Consider the following 7,961-nt stretch of genomic DNA (forward strand, 5'->3'; position numbering starts at 1 on the left):
CTAGAAATTAGTAGAAGGTAATCTTCACAAGTTGTTTGTCTAAAACTTTCCCAAGAGAATACAGAGTGGTCACTTTGAAAGTTTATGGTTGTGATTGGTTAAAGTTAGAGAAGCATCAATTTTTTGTTCTCTGATTGGACATGTGTGTATTTAAATCGGTGTATTTGGCTTAGTCTTGTCCTGGCCGTCATACCATTCAGTGTTAACAGAAAACAATCTCGTCTTCTTCTTTTTGCAGTAAAATACAGTTCGTTTACTACTTTGTGCAGTTCTGCAAAGTTGTTAACTGATACAAAAAAGTCAGTTAAATAAACATCATTATTTCTAGTTTGACTATGTTGATTTGTACTACTTTTCATTCTCGTAATACACCACTTAACTTAGTTTTTCACGACTTCAACCATCTCAGTTTTGTGTATTTAGAGAGTACCTTGTAAAGTTACCAGTTATATAGGTTTGATCTAAGCTATCATGATTTATTTTCAAGCATAGAGTTATTGTTTCCTTTTACTACATACAGTGTTTTCATGTGTCCAAGTACAGTATTGCTGTATGTTAGTTATAGATCCAGCGTTGAATTTTAGTCACAACTACTTTCAGTTGAATTGTAAGTATAAATACAGAACTGCCACTTCATTAAACATAGATCTAACGATAGAGTTAGCTTGGGTTTAGTTTAGCTCTTTAACAACAACCATCTTATTTGTCTGTAAATTCAAAACATATGTTGGTTAAAATGAAATACAACAAACAAACCCGTTTTTAATGTGTTTAAATATAAAATAATGTCACTGCCTTTGACACCAACATTCAGCACTAGTGTGAAGTATTTATCTTGTTCTCCCTTCCCGACTTTCCACAAGTGTTACGATATGCCCAAACTCTAAAGGAACGTATCTAACTGACACCCACCCCACACACATAAGCAAAAGCATTCTAATAAATTAGTTAATTCAAGTGCTAAGGAGATAAGCCCTAAATGAATGGACAACGCAATAGCCTCTCTTTCAAGAAACCCCAGAATCGAATCCTGCCCACTACCATCACACACAGAAATAGCCATTTCTAGGACTCATTTGAAGACGGCAACAGATTAATAAACAAAATCTAGAATAAAAACTAGTTAATATCTAGTGACTAAAAAAAATTAATTATCTAATAAATTAGACTCATCTTATCGCATGGGGGTACTAACCATGTTAACAGTAAAGATATTCAGTCAGTTAACAATATTTTGAACTAAATACCCATCAGAGTTTAAATTTTGTGTCATAACAGAGCCACTTATGTGTTAATGTAAGAAACACTTCCAATAGCTAGAAATTAAAATGATTTACATTTAGCTTATCCCAGATGTCTTACAAACTGTATTAATATATATATATATATACATGTATAGTGGATAACATGCATGGACCTAGGTGATCTGATAAAAGTGATATTATAACTTGAAACTTTATAGCCATCTGGTGGTCATTAGCTAATTGTGCTTCACATAATATTTTTAAGTTTGTTCATTTGTTGTTCATTTGCCCACCAAGAGTATCGAAACCTGGTTTTGAGAGCTATAAACCTTCAGACTTACCATTGAGCCACGAGGGGGGGGGGGCATTTTACTTTTACAGAGCTGAAAGAATAATTGACCAATATTAAATAATCTTTACTAATACACTATATTTTAGAGAATTGAAAATATAATAAAAATCATTTCTAAAGCCAGTTAAATAATCCTTAATATCGTAACAAAGTATACTAGTGAAATTTTTGAATACAAAAGTACAGTAACCACACTTCATCAAATAACGTCATATAAAGCTCAGTTGGGTTACATTTCTTATCGTACGTTTAGTTATATTGATGTGATTCGAGTTAATATGATTCAGAATTGCATAAACCAGTTAATCGTTTACGAGTTTTCTTACTCATTTTGAGCTGCTCCTTTTAATTAGTTAACAGAAGAGTGGTGATAAACGGCTTGAATTCTTTTCCGAGATTAAAGGATAGAAAAAAAATCTGAACTGGAACAAATTAGAAACTTGAGGACTTGCCCTGTAATTTAATTCAATGTTTAACTTACTGTTAAAATGCTTTCCGGTATTTCTAAATGTTATAAGTAGTGAAATAATCTAAAACGAATAACAATAATATAAAAACTAATCACCCCTCTCTCATAGAGCACAACACACTAAATAAAAACACAATTGATCACTCTATAAAATAATGTTACCTGTAAGATATGCGTGTCAGCTGCGGTATGGCCACTGAGAAATGAACAATTTAATATATACTGTAATACTGCGCAGAAGCATAGCAACTGACGATCGCTGTTTTGAGTATAACGCTGTGTGGATTTAAAGCCACTGGGATATATATTGCTCAGTGATTAAAGCATATTCGATTTAATTATAGATTCATCACCCACATTCAAAACACGATATATCTTCAGTGTCTCTTATCGAGATAACCACAAACTTTTCTACGGCCTTTTTATTTTGCCACCAAGTAAAACCCAAAATTGTGGATGGTTCAACGAGGATTAAAAATTACCAACATAAAAGTTTGCACTGGAACATAGATGTATAAGCAAAAGTACTTGATACAACAACCAAAACAATTTTTGGTGCCGTTTCTATTTGATCAGAACGGGTATAGCTTGAAAACGTGGTAGTCCTAAATATGCATGACAACTAATATAAACTACAGGAATACCTATTACAATATTGTTGTAAGTTATGTTTTCATTGTTCTAATTTAGATGTTTGCTAGAGGGCGCATGACATTAAGATCAAGTAAGATTGTGAAAGTAGCCCTAGAATACCTAGAATATACATGGTGACGTCAAGAATCTAGTAATTTCGACTAATACCTAGATATGGGTACATTACTTTATAAATACGAGTAAGCAGTTAGTTGAGTGAAGTATTCATTGTGTGAATAATCGAATAGGAGATTGGTAGAGTGAAGAATAATCAAGTAAAGCTTTCAGTAAGAGCGCTTTTAAAAGCTAATCAGTAAGTTCACATTTGTTATCATTCAAGGACATTTCTGTTGAACGTTATTAGTGTATTAGGCCTACAATAGTTTCAGAGTTTGAATTAAAAAGTTTGTTTGTGAACTTAGGCCTATAATTTGCGTCAAAGTAAATGTAGCCTGTAGTAAAAGTTTTTGTTAATAAAAATATCCCACTGAATCAGAAGCCTATTGGCTCAAGCTGCTCGGGGCCCTAAGCAGTTGCTTAGTGTGCTTATGCCTAGCACCACCAGACGGAAAATATTGAAACTCATAAGTCCCCTTTAATTAGTAACGAGCTTAGAGCAATACATCTTCACTACAGTGGAAAATTTGAATCTGGGCGTGGCCCAATGGTTATAGCGTGTCTGATTTAAGACAGAAGTATTCAGGGTTCTGAATACCTTTCGTGGTTTTAGCTTGAGGCGTATTATAAAAGTGTAAGTCAATCCTGATGTTAGGATCAAAGAGCCAGACAAAGCCTTCTGATGACGAATGCTGCTGGCTGGCTGCTTTCCCTCTGGTCAATAGTTCAAATTAAGGGTGACTTTACCTGAATCCTAGGTATGTCTGACATGATCGTTTATCCCAAGTGCGCATAAGTTGCACCTCAGGTTTAAAAATTATAAATTTGACTATAAACTTTAAACAATATTTCGTATATCTATAGCAACTAAAACAATTATCGGTCAGGTTTTTGCAATCTCCGGTTACATTTCTGATGCATTTCATTCATTATTGTGTAAATTTTACGAAGAAAAGTTATAATTAGATTAACATTTATATATTAATATTGATACGTCTCCGTTTGTTAATTGATTTTCCGTAACTTCGTTCCAACGAAACTTAAGCGACACAAGTTCTTTCTTAATAAAAACTGGTTTATTCTTTCCGAATATAACTTTACCGATACACTCAACTTCAACAATTGCGCTAAACAAACGCTATAACAACGAACGTGCTCAATAATACTTCTGACTGCAGATCAATTACTCACTGTCTACACACACATTACCGCGTCACGTTGTCCCCCTCTTTTATATACCCGACTACCCTATATCTAGTAAATACTAGAGCATTCGCCAAAGTACAGGATAGTTCTAGAAACGTAGCGTCACAGTAGTCATGTGACTCGCTGACGCAACAATATTTTACACGCCTCTGGTTTTAACTCTGAAATAGACAACTTAAGAAGAATGTGAAAAAACAACAAAATCTCCAGCTAATGTGATTTTTATCATAAAATTCAGGCCTACTGGTTTTATATATAGATATATTAATAGGCCTACGTATTAGTAAAAATAAAGTTAATTACTTTCATTTCTGCAAGAAACAACCATGTTGTGCGTGATGACTTCCATTAAGAACACAGCATTCCAAGTATATATAGTACTGTATCTATGGAGATCTTTGTCACTTTGGATTATACAGAAGATTATTGCATAGAACAAATATAAATTAAGATGGAATCATATTATATTCATCAAAATAATTTTCTGAAGCACATTTTATCTTTTTGCCAAAGATATTAAGATGGAACATATAGAAATCTTTCGTTTTAAAAGAAAACTTTGCAATTCCTTCTCGAGCGCTCGCCCCTGGGCGACTCAGCTTATAACACTAAAACTGGGTTTTGATACCCACGGTTAGCAGAGCACAGGTTGGTAGTCCATTGTTTCACTTTGTGCTTAATAATAAACACACTCAAACATTCACCTGCAGGATTTCAAACGGGAGAAAATCTTCACGTGCATAACTTTCTCTGTTTTTCATACACTATCTACTTAATCAAAGTTGTTACATATTTCATGGGTGTCCAGCTGATCATGACTCAGTAGCTAATAAAATATGAACATAAATGATATACTAGATACGAACAATTAAAACATTATTCCTGTATGTAACTGATATTGCCTTAGTTTGAAACAAATTTTGTCATTGGCCAATATTTACGAATGCGAAATTATATCAACCAATGGCAGTTCTATATTCACGACGCACGGAAGAGTAACATTAATTAAACAAATTTTATAAAACAAAGTTGTTTCATAAGAAAATACCACGGATAATTCTGTGTATTGCAGTATTCTATTTTAACATCTTTAATGTTTTATAAAAATAATTAAACCCTAATAACTTATTCAGAAAATAGATATATCACACTAATTGTGTTTATGTAAATCGTTGATGTTTTCAATTTTTTTACTTTAAGCCTTACACTCTGCTAATTGTAAATGTTGCAATTTCTTTCTTAGTCTTTACAAAGAAAAGAGATCCCCGAGTTTCGATATCCGTGGTGAGCACAGCACAGATAGCTTATTGTGTAGCTGTGCGCTTAATAACAAAGAAACGAGGACGGTCTTTATTGGTTAATAAAGTCCTTTCAGTTAATCATAATTATATTTAAATCAAATTTTGTCTCCATGCACTAAACATATATTTATATATATTCAGTATGATAATGAAAATTCAGAAACTCAAACGACATTTTTGAAATTATAAATCTAATATAAACTTTAGACATAATACTACAATATTAAGAGTTAAGTCATGGAGAGATCATGTAACAATTACCTGACGATTTTATAAGTAATTGACCTAATATAACAGGAAGATCTATCATTCATACATAATCGGACGTAATTTGAGTACTGTTTTGACATTCTTTTTGTTATTATACGCTTACATAGACAACAGAGTGAAACAGAATAACCAAGATACTACTATCTAAAGAATGCTATATCTAGCTGGGAATTAATTAGTAGAGTATACACTTTATTAAATACTTTTCTGCAGTGGAGTAGTGTTAATTGTATAGTGCCATCGGAGCCTTGCCAAAACTTATCAGACGTGTGACGTCACCATCAGTGTAAAGATCTCATATTAAAAACCTAATTTCCAATTTTGTGAACCAATTTTAAGTAAAGAAAATATATCCAGCACTGAATTATTTGAGACTACTTGTATTAGTACTAAACTAAATACACATATGTTACCGAGAGAACACGCAGCTCAATTTTCTTTAAATTAAGAAACTAGAAGGAAAAGACCACTGGATAATATATCAAATAACTAACGTTAGAACAATTTTAAGAACACGTATCTTATAAATTTACTATATTTCTAAGTGCAATATAATATTAACAATTTAGGCTTTTATAACGCTTTTCACACCACCTGCCCGGCCAACACGAGTAACTAAAAAAAAAGAAGCGAACTTCGTTTTATAGTATCTAATTAATAAGACTTTTAAAACATATACGTTTTAAATACACAGTATAATTGTGTTTTAATAATTATGTAACGTAAGAAAAAATGTTTTTTTTAACACTCTGACACCTGCTCTAGCGATTGTGGTTGCCTGACGTCAGCTCCCGAAGGAAAATGACAAAGCGCGTGCTAGACGGTCTGAAAGCACTCTACCAGTGAACATGGAGAATTCCAAACAGCAAGTGTTCTATAACACTCTGAGATTTTGGTTATGAAAGACACATAATTTCGGGTGTAAATTGAATAACTTATTTTTATATATACATATATTTAGTTTTTGAAGTATCGGGACTTAGCTCCAACTTCAAGTGCCGGAGCGGTGCTCTGGTGAGCTGCGGCAGAACTACATACCTGCTCTTCTGTAGGTAACAATAATACCATACATATGAAAGACACATATACATGAAACTTAATTATCGGATTTCCAATGTTTGTATTATGGACGAGTTTACAAAACCATTTTTACACGGGAAATGTATTTACTTAGAGCTACATAAAAAATTTGCGTTTTTAATACGTTAAAAGCTATAAATTCCATTATTTCAGTTCTTTAAATAAGAAATGTTGCTAATTTCATATATCCGTTGCAAACCATTGAAAAATAAAAACGCTGATCTGATAATGTCTTACTGTGATATGTACATACAAAATAAACACTTCAGTACAATTCTATACTCTTCTTCTTTAAAGTTTTTAAACAGTGGTATGGCACTGTTCAAATATTCTGGTTACATCCTAAGCTTGGAGATTCAGCCGTTCTGCTTTACATATTTCACTTCTGCTTTACATATTTCACGTTGTGGTGCCATTGTAACGTTACGATTGCTACTGGTTTGTATGTGTATGCCTAGTTAAAAAATATAACTTCGTCAACGCTTAAGTATAAATTTATTTTATTATTATTATTTAGTTTTTGATGTTAAGCTACACAATGGGTTATCTGTGCTGTGCCCGCCAAGGATATCGAAACCCGATTTTTAGCGTTATAAGTCTTTAGTCTTACCGCTGAGCCACTAGGAGGCTTTTTTTATTCAGAATTTTAAATACTTGTTTAATGTTTTCTTATGTATTTAATTTTAATCTACTGGTAATTTAGTTGCGTCAAATGTTATATATCTAATAATGCTTATAATATACTGCAATTTTCAAAAACATCATGATCCTCTTCAGATTTTCGTAAATAGATGAAAATGTTTAATTTTATATCTTGCGCGTACTTAGTTCCTTTTTCCCCTCTTTTTAACAAAATTTAAAGAATTACCCAATTAAGAGTTGAGTGTCTTGTTTCTTCAGAAATGGTTCAACAATACCATTCTTTCTCCATGAGCTAGTTAGATATAATACATTTTACTACCAAAGACCCCTTATTTAAAGTAGAGAATTCGACTATTAATGTCAGCAGAGTAAGTGCGAGTATACTGAGTATTATCACCATACCAATGGCATACTGAAATGCATATTATACGCGGCAAATAAACTTCTATTTGTTTTTCAAAAAACAACCCAAAAAGAGACTGTCATAAAAAAATGCATAATTCAATGCTTCGGTGACTAACAAGGGTAAGGGAGGCAAAGAAGATCAGTTGTGAGTTTGCTTCTTTGTTTTGAATTTCGCGCAAAGCTACGAGGTCTATCTGCGCTAGCCGTCCCTAATTTAGCAATGTAAGACTAGAAGGAAGGAA

This window comes from Limulus polyphemus, unplaced genomic scaffold, assembly GCF_000517525.1.
Source record: "Limulus polyphemus unplaced genomic scaffold, Limulus_polyphemus-2.1.2 Scaffold1324, whole genome shotgun sequence".
NCBI lineage: Eukaryota > Metazoa > Arthropoda > Merostomata > Xiphosura > Limulidae > Limulus > Limulus polyphemus.